This window comes from Trichechus manatus, unplaced genomic scaffold (genome assembly GCF_000243295.1).
Source record: "Trichechus manatus latirostris isolate Lorelei unplaced genomic scaffold, TriManLat1.0 scaffold00088, whole genome shotgun sequence".
In the NCBI taxonomy this organism is placed as follows: Eukaryota; Metazoa; Chordata; class Mammalia; order Sirenia; family Trichechidae; genus Trichechus; species Trichechus manatus.
Genome location: NW_004444024.1, coordinates 10016215 through 10035858, shown reverse-complemented (window position 1 = coordinate 10035858; position 19644 = coordinate 10016215).

The window sequence follows — 19644 nt, the reverse complement described above, 5'->3', positions numbered from 1 at the left end:
GATCTTTGCTGTGGAGGGATGGCATGGTGCTTCTGCCTAGAGTGCCATTTTGCTGGAACTCTCCAGGAACCACTGTTTTAAAGCACATCTCAGCTGTATAGAATCCTGGTGAGAAAAATAAAAAGTTTTCCTGTGTTTAATAGGTGAGAAAACAGAGGATCCAAAATGGTAAGTGCATTGGAATAAGAAATAAATATTCTATAAATGTAGGAACAATAGGACTGAATAAACTTATTAAAAGATGCTCAATCCTCTTAGTAATTGGGGAAAAGTAGATTAAGACTGCACAGAGATCCTAATTTATACCTATTAAATTGACAAAAATTAAGAAATCTGATTAAAAAAAAAGGATTGGAATAGATGGGATTCAAAGGCTACTCTTACATGCTACTATGGGATTGTACATTGGTACAACCATTAGAAAAACAATCTGGCACCATTTGCATTCTCTATAATCCAGCAATTCCAGTTCTAGGCATATTAAAAAAACCCATTGCTGTCAAGTCAATTCTGACTCATAGAGACATTATAGAACAAAGTAGAATTGCCCCATAGAGTTTCCAAGGATGTAACCCTTACAGAAGTAGACTGCCACATCTTTCTCCCATAGAGCAGCTGGTGGGTTTGAATCGCTGACCTTTCAGTTAGCAGCCGAGTGCTTAACCACTACACCACCAGGGCTCCTTTCTAGGCCTATATCTTCCCCATTCTACACCAGGAGACATGTACAAAAAAAGTTTATGGCAGTATTGTTGATAATAGTAACTAAGTAGAAACAACCAAAATATCCATCAGCAAGAGAATAAGTTGTTGTATAATAAATTTTAGTAAACTCACACAATGGAATATCATCTGGCAGAGAAAATGAGAGATTCACAGCTACTGCAACAAAATGGATATACCTCAGGAACATAATGTTGAAGATGAAAAGCAAATTTCTGAAGACAACTTGCTGTAGGACACCATTTTTACAGAGCTTAAAGTCTCAAGCAAACTTGAAAGATACATATATGATAAAACTATTTTTAAGCAATTGAATTATAAACAAAGATTTAGAAAAATGTTTACCTCTGAATGGTGGTATGAGCATCAGCAATTTGTATGGGGATGAACATATAGATAGAGCAGAAGTTCTATATCTGACATAGGGTGGTAGATTTATAGATGTTTATTTTATTACTTTGTAACTTACATACTTGTCACATGTTCTTTTGTATTTATCAATTATTGTACTTCCAAAAAGACAGGAAAAAAATGGCTCATGGAGAGAGAGACAGAGAAAGAGTAAAAACAGAGAGAAAAAAGCAAGCAAGGCAGAGGGACTTGATTGTAGTGAGCAAGGCTTAAGAGTGAAATAGCCAGGGGTTGTTGGGTAGACAGGACCCTATGACCAAGAGAAAGAGTGTGGATTATATTCTAACCTCAGTAAGAAGCCTTTGAAAGATTGTAAAGAGAGGGACATCACCTTACATACACATTTAAAAGATAACTCTAATTGCTCCATGGACAAAAATCATAAGGCTGGACACCAGTGGGAAACTATTGCACTAATTCAAGAGAGAAATGATGGATTGCTGATGGATGGATGTGAGGGGTGAGGAAAAGAAAGTTGTTCAATTGAGCAATTTAAAAAAAGGTAGTATTTCTGAGATGGGGAAGTCTAGGAGTGGGAGTGGGGAGGAGAATGAAGAATTTGGATTTTTCTAATCATTTTCAGATGTGTGTGACACTTTTAAGAGAATATATCAAGTAGGCAATTGAATATGCCAATCTTGAGCCTCCATAAAAGACTAGAGATAAAATTTGGAAGTTTTTAACCATTTGGTAAAATATAAACAGTAAATAAATAAAGGATAGGGTAGGAACAGAATTAAATCTTTTTACACAAGCTACTTACGTCCAGCCAATCTGTGTTTATTGAGGGACTGCGGAAAAAAAAAAAAAAAGAAATAATTGAATTTGTGGTCAGAAAGTTGGGATCTAATTTCGGTGTCCATCCCCAACCCCTCTTAACACATAATTCACATTTAAAAATTAATTGGATTTTCTTTTCTTTCAATTTCCCACTGTAAAATAAGAGAAATTTAAACTAGTATTTTATAGACTTTTGGGTTTACAAAGAGATTTCATATGCATTAATTTCCATAATTATCACAACCAACATCAGAGGACAATATTGTTTATATTCTTTCACTAATAAAGAAAGTGGGTCAAAGCGTTTAAGTACTTTCACTAAGATACATAATTACATTCCTTCCAGGACTCAGACCCAGATCTCCTGAACGTTATAAACCAGTGGTTCTCAAAGTGGGCTCCTAGACCAGCAGGATCAGCATCACCTGCGAACTTGTTAGAAATGCAAATTCAGTGGCCCCTCACAGACCTACTGAATCAGAATCTCTGCTGGTGGGGCCTAGCAATTTAAATACCCCACCCAGTGATTCTGATGCTCATGAAGTTTAAGGCATTTTATGAGAAACAATTGAGACAAAGGATCTGAAAGGAAAATACCAAGGGATAGACAAAGCATAATAGCACTGTTTCTTCACTTTTCTTTCTTTTCTGTTATTAGCCCTCTGGGGAAGGAAATGTGGATGAGTAAAATGTTAGCAAAGTTGACAGGAGGTAGGACAAGGAGCAAAATCTTAAGGTGGGCACCTTAATAACCAGCAACTAAAAATACCAAGAATTGATGGCTTGGCAATAGTGGAAATTACTTTGTTTTCCTTAAATGAGTCATAATTTTTTTCCCCGTATAAACAATAATTGTGAAATTCCCATAAGTGTGATCAAGAAGTGGCAGTGAACAACTGTTTCCTGTTTATTAAAAAAAAAAAAAAAAATCCTATGTACTGTAACCACTGCTCTGTCATCTGAATTCTGAGGATCTGCTGTATCCCTTCAGGCAGTTCCTCTCCCAAGGACACTGCTTCCTCACATTCCTGCTACATGAAGCCTGCTCTTTCTTCCACATCCCAATCCACTTCTTTGCACATTATCTCATCAAAAAAAAAAAAAAAAAAAGAATGAACAGCCCACTAATTACAGGCCTGGTGGTAAAGAGGTTCAAATTATTCTAGATCCCCATAGCTCTTCCTAAGTCATTACTCCTCCACCCTCCTTTGAAGCTAATTCTACTCTACCATTTTGTATCTCTTCCAGGGTCATCCACTGCCTTCCTGATCATTTCCTTATATTCATCAGAGATGACTGGTACTTGACTCTTACTCTGCACCACATGTTTTGTTATCATATCGGGTGATTTATAAATCTCTGTGGATGGTCCCTACAACATCCTGTCATCCTACTTCCTAAACTTCCCAAATTTCAGTGACTTTGGTCCCTCTCAACTTGAGCCACATACGGTTTGTTTGACGACCCTCAGGACCTGGTCATTACTGGGACTTCTTTATTCTGTCAAATTCAGACATAATATTCCGCCTCCCAACATTTCAGTTCTTGTGCAGAATAATCCCCATTACCCTAACCTCATTGACAATCTCAGGACACTCCAGTGATTCTTAATCAGTCATCCCCCTCCCCAACTTCACTTATTCCTGATAAAGTCAAGAGACCCATCTGATGTATCACTTTGATCTCTTGATAGGAAAGTGACAAGATTTAGTAGCATTTTAAGGTGATGTATTTGGTGGTGAGTGGTGACATGCTGAGTGGATTGGAAGGTCAAGAGTCCAGTGTCAGGGAGAGCAGCAGCTGGCCATGCACAAGTTTAGGTATGGTTTTATAAAGTCCAGCCTAAGCTTTGTTGAGACAATAGAACAGGGAATTAAAAAGGATGTCTAGGAGAGATGGCATGAAGGGACTCAACTATGAGCTCTCCGAGGGTAGTGGTCTTGTTTTGTTCCTCACTGAATATACATGTTCTGGGACATTGTCTGTATCATACATAATTCACTAACTGATAGGGATTAAATGGAGATTGTATAAAACTTCATAAGAACAAGCATTCCAAGAGATCTACACAGAAACTGCAAGGCTCCTTGTAAACTAGACTTATAGTAAGTCACACAGCATCACTTCTCCTGGGCTCTGTTGGTCAAAGACAAGTAATAGGGCCGGCCTAGATTTAAAGGGCATTAACTATACAAGAACATGAATACTAGAAGGCATGGTTCATTGGCAGCCTGCCTAGATTTAAAGGGCATTAACTATACAAGAACATGAATACTAGAAGGCATGGTTCATTGGGGAAAGGGACATCTTTGAAGAATAGCTCTTATTTCAGATAACAGCCTTAGAAAAAGTATTGTTTATTCTTAAAGTTCTGTGTAAAGCAACTAAGTCAGTGCTGGAGTGGGAACATATGTAAAGAATAAAGAACCTTACCTGGACAAAAAGCTCAGTCTTTATTGAGTTTTCTCTCAAACTTTCAACCAGTTAACCAGTCACCATCAAGTCGATTCTGATTCATGGTGACCCTATGCTTTGCAGAACAGAACTGTGTTCCATAGCATTTTTAAGGTTGTGACCTTTTGGAAACAGATTTCCAGGCCTTTTAACCAAGGTGCTTTTGGAAGGGTTTTAACCACCAATCTTTTGGTTAGTAGTTCACCATTTAACTGTTAGCACCATACAAGAGGTCAAAAACCATAGGTCCTGCCAACCGTTTTTTAAATTCTCTGTCTCAACCATTCCCATGCACCCTTAGACTCCTAAGAGAACTTTGCCTTCCTTTGCCAAAAACATCCTCTCTCGCATTAAAGCCATCACTCCCCTCTCAATACTGCATTAAAAAAAAAAAAAAAAGTTGCCATCGAGTCAATTCCGACTCATAGTGACCCAACAGGACAGAGTACAACTGTCCCATAGGGTTTCCAAGGAGCAGCTGGTGGATCTGAACTGCCGACCTTTTGATTAGCAGCCATATCTCTTAACCACTGTGCCACCAGGGCTCTCATTACTGCAAGTCACCCCACAAATACTGTAATGTGTCCTCTGCCACATGCAACACCCTATGATTGTTCTTCTTGAAAGAGATGTCTGCTCATCAGGATAATTCGGATTCCATCAAAGCTGAAATTTATTATTAGTTATAGTAGCATTAGTGTTAGTATTATTTGAGTTAAAGATAATTTTTTAAAAAAGTTTTTTTTAGTACAAAATTTCTGCTGGGATAATATATGAATTAACAGTGTAATAGGCATTGATGTGGTAGAGTCTGACTACACGAAGTATTTTTTTCCAAGCACTATTTTGGCCAGGATAGGGTTCACCTCTTCCAGCTTTCGCCCTACTCTAGCATGGAGTGACTGGAAACAAGAATCTCCTGCCTTTTCATGCCATGATGAGAGGGTCATAGAAATACCAGGGAAATGGGGATAGAAGTGAAAGAGCATTTGGTGGGAAGACAGAAAATGTATGCCTGATTATTGATCAGGTGTGGGACCCTGAGTACTGAGTACGTTTCTCGAATTCCTATACAAGAACTTCTCAGGTATTAATGTTCATATGAATCATATGGTTACTGGGGGTCTAGTTCATATGCAGATCCTGATCCAGTAGCCTGAGAATCTGCATTGCTAAGCAGCTCTACTTGATAAAGCCCCACTTGGAGTAGATCTTTGAGTAACTCTAGGTCACTCTTCTCTCATTTGGGAATTGAGATGAGAATGTGTATTCATTTTGCTCCCGTTTTAAAAAACCTTTGCGGCTATCCATTTTCTGAAAAAAATAAAGTCGAAATTCTTTGATAAGTCCCTTAGCATGGCTTGTAGAACTGTTTGTATCAGGCATCAACCTCATCTTCAGCTATTCTCTGTTACCCCTAAACCTCAGTTAGTCACCATTCCCCTGTATGCCATGTTACCACACACCTTGGTGACTAATCCTCTTTCTGGAACATCCTACTTGATTACCAGGCAGTAAGTTCCTTTTGAAGTTCAGATAGTGTCATATTAATCTTTATAGCTCAAAACTTATCATATTGCTTAGTAAATAACAATTGTTCAATAAATATTTATTGAATAAGTATAGCTTCAGCATCTACTCACCCAAAGCTTGAGACAAATGTAACCTCTTCTGTGAAACCTTTCTTGGCATGGCCAAATGGAGTTCTAGTCGGCATCTTGAGTATTTCTCTCATATAACACTCAAATTTTAATATTTCTTTACTTGTTTGTCTTTTCTATTAGATTGTGAGGTCCTTGAGAGCTGAGACAGAGCCTTGCTTGTCTCTGATTTGTCATCGTCTAGCACTATCCCAAGTCCACAGTACAGCCTCAGTAAATGGTTGATGAATAAATTGTTGTATGTGACAAATAATAAGAATAATGAACGTATACCTAAGAAGCAGGGTTTGTTTTCTCTAAAATAAAATGTGTTTCCTATTTCCATTTCATAGGTGAGTGTCTGCTCTCCTCCTGTAACTTGTTGACTTCTCTTTCGAGGGCAGAGATACAATGTGGTACCGCTGAGCAGCTTCTTAATCTACCTGTCAGGGCAGTGACGCTCTGAATGGGGTGCTGTGGGTGGGAGCCACAGTGGATCACTTCGTATGTAGCATTTGATTTGCCTGGAGTTGAAATGATGGTCTTGTCTCACTCTGTGATAAGGATTAGGTTGTCAAGTGTTTAACGATAACATGGAAGCTGGAGCTGACAGCAAGATTGAACTGCTGCGTGCAGAAACTTGTGAGGAGAGAAAATTATAAGGACATGGGACTCTGACCCAAAGCAGTCCCCACAGAGAATATAATATGGAACCTATAGCGACCAAATAAGTTACAGGAAAGGAGAAAGAGAACCTAATAAGCATTGAACACCTACTGTGAGCTGGGTGCTTCTCATCCATTATTCCATTTATTCCTCACAGTGACTCTACCAGGATACTACTACTGTAACAGTTCTAAAAATAGCTACCATGCAATATGCAATTTATCTACATTATTTTACATGATGCTGAAAGTAAACCTGTGTGATACTATTACACCCCATTTTATAAGTAAGAAAAGTGAGTATTAGAGCAGTTAAGCAACTTTATCCAGGTCATCAAGTCCTCTCATGATAGACACCACATTCAGCACCATATCCATCTGATATTTGCATTTTAAAACCGAATACACTGAGATATTTACAAGACTTTTCTAAGTGTTGCTTTTCCTCGTAGGTCTGTAAACGTCTTGAGATCCCTGACTGTATTTTTTCATACTTCCAGAACCAGATAAGTGGTGAGTGCCCAATCAATTTGAAATGAATTAAATTTTCCTACGCCATATTGCCTCAATACCTCTTTGAGGGCTGGGAAGGCATGTTATTTATTTTATATCAACACAGTGTCTATTGCATTACAGGTGGATTAAAAATGGTTATTGAGCGATTGGATGTTTGGGTGGTTGGATAGGTAGATAGATGGATGAATGGTTAGATGGTTGGATGGAGAAAAATGCCCAGGAAAGAAATTAGCATGGATTTAGAGTGGTGGTGGGGAGATTAAGAGATAAGAATCAAAAGAGATACTAACAATGGGAAAAAGATTTTGAAAGTCAGTGACTATGGGAAACAACAGTTAAAGAAGTTTAGGTTCTTGCCGAGAAGGTTGGAATATAAGTAACCCTGACACAAGGTACTATATAGTGTATCCCTTTATTGTTAAAATTACTTGTGATTACTTTATTTCTATGGCACTCATAGCCTCTTCAATAAAGTCCATGTCTTATGGAACCAATTCAGTTCTATCAACAATAGTGACTTGAGTGAGGATAATAAGATTTTAGTCCTGCCTTCTAGCAGCTTGCAGGCTAATAGGAAATAAGTGTTGTCTTCATAAACAGCCATAATCCAATATAAAAAAGAGAAGAAATATACTGATATACAACTGTGAGTATTTGCAGAAGGGAGAAGTTGAGATGGTTGTACACAAGAGTTAGCCTTTGAATTGGGGTAGGCTGTCTGGGTACATAGAATAATGGTATACGGAGTCAGAGGATAGAATAGTTTGAACCAGGTGGAAGAACATCTTTTAGAGATAAAAACAAATATTACCTTCAATTTAAAGATAGTGAAACTGAAGTTCATAAACAGAGTAAATTGCTTAAGATCACACACAGTGAATGAGCAGGGGTCAGAATTCAAACCTAAATCTCACTGATGACAAAACTCAAGCCCATAACAATTACAGCAGTGGCTTCCCTGAATTAAGGTGGGGTCAGGGAAATGAAAGGAAGGAGACAACTGGCAATAAATTGGATAATAATAATACTAATATCAAATACAGAGCCTTGCAGTCTTATAAGCACTTCACAAATATTAGCTCATTTAGCTCTCAAAACAATTCCATTTTACAGATGAGAAAATAAAGCCCAGAGAGGTTAAGTAATTTTCCCAAGTCTCACACAGTTGATAAGGAGATGAACCCAGGCAATTTGGCTCCAGCACATGAAATGTGTTTTGAAATAAAAGCTAGAGGAAGCCAAAACCAAAAAAAAAAAAAAGTTGCCATTGAGTTGATTCCAACTCATGCAGATCCCACGTGTTGCAGCGTAGAGCTGCGCTCTGTAGGGTTTTCAAGGTTGTGACCTTTTGGAAGCAGATCTCCAGGCCTTTCTTCCAAGGCATCTCTCGGTAGATTTGAACTGCCAGTTGTTCAGTTAGTAGTCGAGCATTTAACCATTTGCACCATCCAGGACTCCAAAAGCTAAAGGAAAGAGGAGAATAAAGATGATGAGGAATTGGTATCTTCTATATGGGCTAAAGTCTTCCAGGAATGAAAATTTTACACCTGGAGCTAAGAGTTCTAATCTCCTTTCTACTGCAAGTCTATTTCAGGTCAGAAATGTGATCCTCCCTTCCTCAATTTCCTCTCTCTTAAAGCAAGAGGAAAAAAAAAGAAAGAAAGAAAATCTGCAAAACCAGCTGTAATTAGGATCCTTATCGCTTGAATAAAAAAAATTTAAAAAGCAGCTGAAAGAGCTCCTTTGAAATGAAAAGGAAACTATTTTAGATTACAAAAAAGTATGCTAATTAAAAATGATTGATATGTTATTTTGTTAGTGACTCATGTTACCTTGCTACAGTTTCAATCATTTCTTCTTGACTAATGAGCACATTGGAATAAAGAGATGAATTTAGATTGAATTTTAATTTTCTTCAGGGTTTCATATATGTTTATATTTCATTTTAGTTGTTAAGCAGCCTCTAAAGTTTACTTCTAGCTTCTATTTAATTTGCAACTAAACAGACAAAGAGAAGAAAAGAGGAGCATGCAATCTGGGAAGATGTGAGGCCTTGTTTGTTGGTGCATGTTGGCTGTTTAAAATAATGGAAATTTCCTTCCCTCAATAATAAACAAATTATCATCAAAGAAACAGAATCATTCTTTGTCAAGTCTGAACTCTATAGATTGTGGAAAAATGTACTCATTACCTTTCTGATTTTTTTTATCATTATTATTATGAAAATAGGACCAGAGTTAAGATGTTAGCCCTGTTCAGACTTAATCACTTATTAGCTGTGTGAACTTGGCCATGAGACTTGACATCTCTGAGCCTCATCTAGCTTGAATGGAAATCTGTTCAGCCTTTTTCATAACAGTGATGAGAGAACGACATGAATGATTTAGAAGAGAATGTTTTAAGATGTATGGTGCCATAGAAATTCACAGGCTTACCAGTATTTTTCTAATGTTTGTGCTTTCAGTCCATGGGCAAATACATCTTGGGAAGTAGCAAGCTGTGGTCCCCATGCCTGTTAATGAGAGACAATAGCATAGTGAAAAGAACAATGGGTTTCCAACTGAATCACATCAGTTCAAAGCTTTCTCATTTGTCAGCCGTGAGTTAAGCCATTTAATCTCTGTGAGCCTCAGTTTCCTCATCTGTAAAATGGATATAATGATGTCCACACTGATGAAATGCTACAAGGATTAAGGCTAATGTATATAAATTATCATCTAACACAGTACATGGCAAAAGGAACCTTGCAATAAAATTTTATTCCCTTTAGTGCATGTAAGAATCCCTGGAGAATTGACAGGTTTGGAGGGCTGTTGACTATGTTCAATTCTGACTCACAGCGACCCTATAGGACAGAGTAGAACTGCCCCACAGGGTTTCCAAGGAGCGGTTGGTGGATTTGAACTGCTGACATTTTGGTTAGCAGCCAAGCTCTAAACCACTGCGCCACCAGGGATCCATCTCTATGTTGGTAGCAGAAAATCATTTTGCAAGATCTGCAGGGCGTTGACCAAAGCTTGCTCTGTTCCTGCGCTGACCCTTCTTGTGATTCCTGTGGGGAGAGCACTGAAACATTTATTGGAAACCTGGATCTAGGTCTTGCTCCAACACTCGTTGGATATGTGACTTCTCTGGGATTTATTCTCCAAAGCTTGTAGGAAAATGAGAGTGAGTCCTTAAAATTCACTTCATTACCTTCCGTGTGTCATATCTCACCCAACTATAATTCATCTTTCATACTGGTCGCAGAAAGATATTTGGAAAGTATAAATCTCATCAAGCTACAGTTATGCCTAAAAACCTCCCGTGGCTCCCCAGTGCCCTTACAATAAAATCCTAATGTTTTTACATGTTTTTTTTATGGTCTTCTGTGATCTTTTCTCTGTTCACCTCTTAAATCCCAACCCACTCCTTCCCCACCCAACCTCTATGATCCCTGTGCTATTTACAAAGCTGTTTTCTAAACTAAAACTGTGTTTTTCAATGACTAGTTTAAAGATTTTGAGTAAGATACATTGACTAATTGGTAAAATGAGACTTATAATACCTAGCTCATAATTATTATAAAGATTAAATATTAGGCATGTTGAGATCTTAACATAAATAACTGCATGTAGTGGGTACTCGATGAATAGTAGCTATTATTTGTTTTTGCTCTTCTTCCCTCCAGAAATAGCCTTTATAGTCTTGTCTGTTTAGTTAATACTTACTCATCCTTCAAGCCCAAGCAACGCTTCCTCCAAGAACAATTCCCTAACCACACTCCTTATACTTCCAAAATAAGCTTGAACAAATTACTTAATCTCTCTTGACTCATTGTCCTCATTTGTAATATGAGGATAATAATGTTACTTACCTCATAGGATTACTTAAAGAGGTGTGGGCAGAGTTAAAGGAACAAAAAAAGTGATAAGACACTCAGATTACCAGTAGCTGAAAGCTAGGGCCAAAGGAACAATTCTGGGAAATGGTATTTCAGAGCTTAGTGAGATCTGAAATAAGGGAGGAGGAGCTGTCTGGTGGGAGTTATAGAAACTGTCATAGGCACAGCACAGAAGCAGGGAAGGAATAGGGAAGAAACATCCAAACCTCCCTCTCCTCGCATCCTATGATCTCCTGTAAGCATTTCCCATTGGCCAAGCCCAGTTGCAGGCCAGCCAGAAAAGAGCTGTGATCAATGACTTCCACAAAGTTTAGCCTCCCAGGGAATAGAGCTGGGCAAAAAAGACACAGCTCTGAAATAACAGTGGACAATTAGAGAGTAAACAGCACATTTACTGTGCTATTGAAATTGTTTGTGGAGTATTAGAATTATTTCTTCCTTTCATATTTTGTAGAACTCACCAGTGAAATAATTTAGGCCTGAGGTTTTATCTGTAGTGGTGTTTTATATTATGAATTTCAATTTTCTATAGTGATGCCCCCCCATAATTCCTGATTAGTAATTTAACTTTTCTCTCTTATTTTTTTCCTGATAAGTCTTACTAGGTGTTTATCAATTTTATTAATCTTTGTAAGGAAATAACTTCAGCTTAGTCATTTTTCTCTATTTTTTTATTTCCTTGATTTCTGTTCTTATCTTTATTTTTTCTTCCTTCTACATATTTTGGGTTTAATTTGCTTTTTTAATACTTCCTTAAGTTAAAGGATTTACAGTTGTTATGTCTTTCTGATAAAATGACAGCTATAAAATGCCCTTCTTTATTTCTGGTAATATAATGATATTGAAGTCTTGAAGTCTACTTTGTCACATATAAATATAGCCCCACTAGTTTTATTATTATTATCATTATTATGATTGAATGATATATCATTTTCTATTCTTTTAACTTCAAACCTATCTGTGGTTATATATTTAAATGTATCTCTTTATAGAAAAGCATATGGCTAAAACTTGCTTTTTTATATAGTCTGACAATATCTCTTAAAAAAAATATTTATTTCATTTACATTTAATGTATGTATTAATGTGATTAAGTAAAAGTCATCTTGCTATTTGTTTTCTATTTTCCTCATCTGTCTTTTACACCTCTATTCTTTCTATTCTATGTTCTTTTGGTTTTAGTATTTTTATTACTCCATTTTAAATTCTTGATTGTTTTCATTTGTTTAGCTACTGTTCTTAGTATTTTTTTAGGGGATGTTCTAGGAATTATGGTATGCATTGTTAATTTATCACAGTCCATCCAGAATTGATACTGTACCTAAAAATAAGAAACTTAAAACATAATCCCATTTACTAGATTCTTTGTGCTATTGTTGTTACATAGTTTAGTTCTATATACCTTAAAACCCGTCTTTAAACAGTCAGTTGTATTTTAAAGAAATTAAGAGAAGAGGGTAAGATAATGTTTCACATTTACCCATATACCTACAATTTCTGATGATCTTGATTCCTTTTTGTAGATCCAAGTTTTCATCAGATACCAGTCTAAAAAATTCTTTTATATGTCTTGTAGTGCAGTGTTCTGGTTTTCAATTTTTCTCAGCTTTTATTTATGTGAAAATTTCTATTTCACGTCTACTTTTCAAGGACGTTTTCATTGCATATAAAATTCTGGTTTTGGTGGTAGGTTGGTTTGTTGGTTTGTTTTTCCTTTCAGCATTTTAAGGATTTTGTTTCATTTCTTTATAATCAACATTATTTCTGATGAAAAGTCATTTGTCATGTATAGTCTTCTTCTCTCTCTGTCGCCCTCTCTCCTTTTCTGACTGCTTTTAAGATTTTTCATTTTATTTTCGTTTTTCAGCACTTTAACCATGATGTGCCTAGGTGTGATTTTGTTGTACGTGTTGTACTATCGTTTGCTGAGCTTCTTGGGGGTGTGGGGGGTGGGGGGTGGTGGAGGTTGATGTTTTCTGTCAAATTTTGTAAATATTCTGGCTTTCCAATAGTTTTTCTGCTGCTTTCTTTATCTCTTCTCCACTTAGATCACTTGATATTGTCCTACTTGTCACTGAGGCTCAGTTTATATTTATATAGTTGCTGTTAGTTGCCATCAGTTCAGTTCCTACTCATGGTGACCCCATGTGTACTGGATATAATTGCTCCATAGGGTTTTCAAGACTGTGACCTTTCAGAAGCTGATTGCCAGGACTTACTTCTGAGGTGCCTTTAGGTGGGTTTGAACCACCAGCCTTTCAGTTAGTAGCCTAGTGCTTAACCATTTGTGCCACCCAGGAATTCTTGTTCTTTATATATGTATGTGTGTATCTCTATATCTGTTACTATATGTATATATATAATACTATAATATATATGGAGCCCTGATAACTCAGTGTTTAAGAGCTTAGCTGCTGACTAAAAGATCAGTAGTTTGAATCCACCAGCTGCTCCTTGGAAACTTTATAGGACTGTTCTACTCTGTCCTATAGGGTCACTATGAGTCAGAATCGACTCAACATCAAAGGGTGTATATACATATATATATCAATATTGATACTTATATCTACATATCTGTTCTTAGATTGGATAATTTCAATTAATCTGTCTTCAAGTACAGTGACCCACTATATTTCAGTCTACAATCTGCTCTTAAGATCATCCAGTACGTTTTGCATTACAGTTTATTTCTTAGTTCTATAATTTCCTCTTTTTTTATCATTTCTATTTCTCTTTTGAGATTCCCAACCTGTTAACCCATTAATTCTATATTATATTTAAAGTCCTTGAACACATTATAATAGTAATTTGAAGTCCTTATCTACTAATTCCAAAATCTTGATTAGCTCAAGGGTCTTTCTTTATTGATTGCTTTTTTTTTTATGAGTCACATTTTCTTCTTTGACATTATGAATAATACATTATAGGATGTTAGAATTATATTGTCTTCTTTTGAAGGGGGCAATTTTTATTCTATTAGTTAAGTTATTGGCAGATCTTCTTGATTCTGTCAGATTTTGAATTATTCTCCATTAAGGATGTTCTGTTTTGATTTGTCCTAATTCCTAGGCAAGGCTTTTCTGGGGTCTTGCCTGGATGCTTGGGGTTCTCAGCAAGGTCTTTACAGTTTATATGGCACAGAACTCTAATATCTCCCAGGCCTATGCAATAACTAGCAGTTCTGTTTAGTTTTCAGCTCCATGGCAGCTACTTTCTGTTAGACTTCTTGTATTCTTGCCCTGAGCATACACAGCCTAATGGCCCCTTGAGGGACACTCACTCATACTTCTGTAGCCCATTCCCTGTACACTTTCATATTCTCTAGCATTCTGCTCTGTAAATTCCGTCTACATCATCAGTTTCCAAATTTGGTTTTATCTCCTCCACTATGCTCAGCTTTGGGCTCCACTTTGGTGCGCCGCAGTCCAGAAAATGCCCTAGGCAGAAAGTTGGGACAAATGTGGAACTCACCCTAAATGTATCCCTTTTCTCAGAGATCCCAGTGCTGTATCGTCTATTGTCCAGTGCCTGATAACAGTTTCCTCATATATTTTGTCCAGTTTTAGAGTCCCCCCGCACCGTCACCACCAGTGGGTAGGCAAGTTTGATACTAGTTAATCTATCATGGCTAGAAGCAGAAGAACCAGCATGTTACTAAGAATCGGGAGACTTAAGGTTTTGTTGTGGAGCTGCTTCAGTTTGCACTCTGTACCTTAGTTTGTTCATTTGCCCAATAGTGACAATAGCAACTTTGTTTAATTTACTCACATAGTCTTGATGAAGATCAATTTAGTTAATAATTGTGGAAGGGTTTGGCACATTTATAATGTGCTATATAAAAAATCATGTAACATTAAATTTGAGTATTATTGAATAAGTACAAATGTTTAAAAGGATTACATAGTTCATGTGCATGATGCAGTAAGTATTTTCTGGTGCCTCAGAAAAGAAGATAGGAGCAGAGAACTAACATTAATAACTATATGCCAAGTGCTATATTCGGATACATTACTTATTTCAGCATCTCTGTGATACTCATGTTAATTTTATTCCCATTTTACAGATGAAGAAACAGTTTCACAGGAGTTAAATCACATGTACAGCCAATAAACGGTAGCTTCAGTACCTCATCTGTTAACCTCAAAGCCTGTTCTTTGGACCTATTTTCTAAGCATTTCTTTCTCAGATAGAAGGGCTTCATATAGAAAACCAGACCGGGTTGCTGATCCTGTGAGGTTTGCCAACTGCCAAAGAGTATACTGCCTATTACAGTGAACTGTTTTCTTCCTAGTACTTTTTTTTTTTTTTAATTTGGTAGAATTTCATTGTGTAAATGGTTCTTTTGTTGTTGTTAGGTTCCATTGAGTTGGCTCCAACTCTTAGTGACTTTACGTGTAACAGAAAGAAATGTTATAACAGCCACATCCTAAAATAGCAGTCACTCATTTGTGTGTGTGTGTGTGTGTGTGTGTATGTGGAGCTGCTTCTAAGGTAATCCTTTCCTTCTTTTTTACACCAGAAGTCTGACTTGAAATAAAATTATTAAATGTAGTGTAAACATTACTAAATTGGGATGTTAACGTTTAAAAATTGTTCCATGCGTTTTTAATGTGTTTTGCTGTTTTCCCTGCCTAATTATCATTCTTTTCAATATTTATATGTTAACATGACCTTTTTCTGATTGAATGACTTCGACTGGGTCTCAAGTGTTCACAACATCATACTTTTAAAATTAAATTCTGTTCCAAAAGATAAGTGTATCATATCACAAAAAGAGGCAGGGTGGTAGAAAGGTCATAACATCTGTCAGAACCTCTGAGTCATTGTTTTTACAAGTAAGAATCAGGGAACCTAAGAAAAAACTTCAGGGCACAGATATTGTTTGAATTGTTACCATGTAACAGACAATGTGTTAGGCGTGACTTTATATGCATCACCTCATTTAACACTCACAAAAATCTAATAAGGAAGATATTGTTATTGCTGTTGACAGTTATGAAAACTGGGACTCAGAGGTGAAGCAAGTTCACCCAGCATCAGCGTGGAGATGAGATTTGCCTGCAGATTTTTCTGATCCCCCCGGCCCAAGCCTTGTTTACTACACAAATGGCTTTTACATATCTTCTTAAAAACAGAAAATTTTGCTTTCAAAGTTTTAAGAACTCTAGTGTAGAAAATCAGCTTCTTTGGTGACTGCAGAACAGGGTCTTGTAACCCTTCTTGTTTGTGCTTCTCCTTTCCTGACTCGACTTCCTACCCATTCCATGCCCCCAATCCTATGGTTGCTTGCCTTAATTTCGAAACTGGCTGTTTCAAACTTCTAAGCTTTCTTTCAAAAAATAACAATTTGCCCCAGTGTAAGTAAACAATGGTCTGTGTTTCAAACTCACATTGTGATTTACCAGTGAGAGTTTAGAAATACCTTGAACAATGGAGGCATCTTTAAAAAGCGTGTCCAGTCTTTCACGGTGACTACTTTTCATTCACACTGTACAGTATTTTTTTTTGTCAAAACATTTGTTATATCACTTTAAAGTCAATTATATGTGGTATATAATACCAGATTGATGATTCTTTATCATTTTGACCTCAAAATTCAACAAACATTTATTGAGTGCTAATTATGCGATAGAAACATCCTTGTTCATTATCTTACCCAATTCTTTGAGAGGGTCAATGTCATATAGTGAAAAGAGTGTAACTTGTAAAATCAGACAGATTTGAGGTTTGTATCCAGGCTCTGGCGAGACTGTTAATTGTGGGATTCACTAGTTATTTGATTAAGTATCTGAGCTTCAGCTTCCTCCTATAAAAATAGAAATAGTGATAGCCATCTCAGAATTCTTTTGTGGCAAGTTCAGGGAAATCACATCTGAAAAATTCCTAGTTCAGAATAAGTGCCAAATAAAGGGTCACTTTAGGCATTAATAAATGAATAAATAAACTGAGGTTCAAAGTGGTTAAAAGTTCATATAGTTTCAAAGTAGCAGAGTTTGGGATTCAATCAAAAATCTTAAAATTCCCTGATAAAGGAAGTTTCTTAGTACGTCAGGATGACATCAGGGGTGCATGGTCTTCAACCTCTCTTATTAAATTGTGTTAGAGGGTAACCACACACGGTTCTCAGAGTGTCTTCTTTCATTTGTCTCATTCCCTACGTCCATGCTTCATTGACTTAGTCCTCTCCTCTTCTGTCTGCTGCAGAGAACGGCATTCCAAGTTTGGCCTACTCCTTAGAACAATTTCCAATTTATCTGATAATAGCAAACAAATCACTGACACACATATACTTTCCCTCTAGACTTAATATCCCTACTGCTTGGACCACTCCTTCCTCTTGAACTTTACTTATCAACTTCTGGTCCTTATGGGGATCCTTGAAGAACCTTCTGAAAATGAGCTGCCCATTATCCATCCTATCAACACATTTCTTCAAATAGCAAAGCTACCTTTAAGCTCATTTGCACAGCACAACAGTCATTCCCAGGAAAATGATTTTCATAAACATTTTATTCAGAATGATCTTTGTTAAGTGTATCTAGTGGTAAAGAAACAGCTGTTTCATGGCCCTTTTATCACACACACACATACATACACACACACACACACCTGTTGCCATCAAGTCAGTTCTGACTCATGATGACCCCCATGTGTGTCAGAGTAGAACTGGGCACCATAGGGTTTTCAATGGCTGATTTTCCGGAAGTAGATAGCCAAGCCTTTCTTCCAAGGTACCTCCTGGTGGACTCCAACCATTTGATTAGCAATGGAGCATGTTAACTGTTTGAACCCCCCAGGGACTCCACAAGACTTTGAAAATAGGAACTAAGACCTAGTTACCACCTACAATGAGTTAGGTCTGCTACGGATATGGTCTGCTATGAATGAGTTAGGTCTACTATGAATATGAAAAAGCCCCAACACTGATTCATTCGAGTTACTTCTGTTGTTTCCCAAAGTCAAAAAAATTGAAGGGAAAAGTCATGAAGAAGCTGAAAACTTTGCCACTGACTACCCAAATCTAGACCCAAGAAGAAACATCAGAAACACTCAATATCAAAGTTGCTTTGCCAAGATGTCAATAGTATTTTTGATGCAACTTAGCAGGCAAGTAGTACCACAGAGTCTTTCAGGCGCTAATACCTCCCACTCTGAAAGCAAGGAGGCCTCTTGTGTTATGGAACAGATCACATGGTCCCATCAAAGCTACCTACAAAACTAGTCTGGGAACTCAAAATACTGTTGATAGCTTCGGTTAAAATGATGCTTTTTTGTAATCAAAACCATTGCAAGCCATACAGAGCTGATGTTTAGATGAAAGTTTTTGATTGTTTTGTTTTTTTCTACTAAGACTTCTTAAGAGGGGAAGAAAGAAAAGAATATTCATATCTATTGAGAATCTACTGTATGTCATGCATTCTTCTGCAACTTTCATATACATTAACTTTTGATCTTCACATACATTATATTCTTGCTTTTAAACCAGGAAACTGTGTCTTTTAGAAGTCAAACTCACATAGATGCCACAAAATGTAAAGGTCAAGTGAGTAGGCTATAGAGATGGACAAGACTGGATTTGAAATATTCCACCCCTTTTACTGTGTGACGGGGAGCAAGTTCCATGACTTCTTGACCTTACCTCTTCAGTTAAAAGGTAGAGATAACAACAAAGTAGTTGTGAGGATTAAATGAAATAATGCCTGTGGAAACACTAACACTTTGCCTGGAACTTCACAAGTGTTTGGTAAACATTAAATAGTACATTAACTGCGAGTGATGGTGATCTTAATACCAGAACTCCAGTCCAAGGTCCTTCATTGCATCACAGTCTTCTGAAACAACCATTTTTATTCCTGAAATTCTTTCTTTTTCATGCACTACTTATTAACCTGACAGAGGCAACTTCAGTAATCAGTAATGTGAACTAGGCTTAGAATGATATATCATCTCATATTAAATCTGTTAAATCTTTGGTCACCAAGTTGTTTGCTTTACTGATTTTCCTCTCTCAGCAAGTCTTTCCATAGGTGAAATTGTTTTAAATCCTACAAATATAATCTGTGCCATTTTCTCTGAGTGGAAATGCAATGTGGTAAGTATAATTAGAACTGGAGAGGGAAGAATAGTTCTTGGGTTGGCTAGAGACAGTGTCTACCATGACAGGAAAGCAAGGTGTGCAAAGGAAGCTTGTTAGCGCCAGTTAGCACAGGCGATTCTCCTGCCTTTGGCTGATATGAGGATTGATGACCCTGTAAGCCACACCGTGGACTTTCATAGAGAAATGACTGTTGACAGGGGCACATTAGAACATCTTTTCATTCCCTCAGTCCCTGTGCATACTTAGTTCTCGATATGAGATTTGAGTTGAGAACTTGCAAAAGTATAAAGCCAAAGAGCTGAGGCCTTATTGACTAGAGAGAACATATTTTTTGGAGTCCTGAAAGTCTGGATTGAGATCTGGATCCAACGATTCCGGAAGTCTGACTTTTGCAGTTCAAAAACAAGTGTGACTTTTTGCAAATCATTTTACAAACTCAAACCTCCGTTTTCTTGTCTATAAAATAGAAGATGA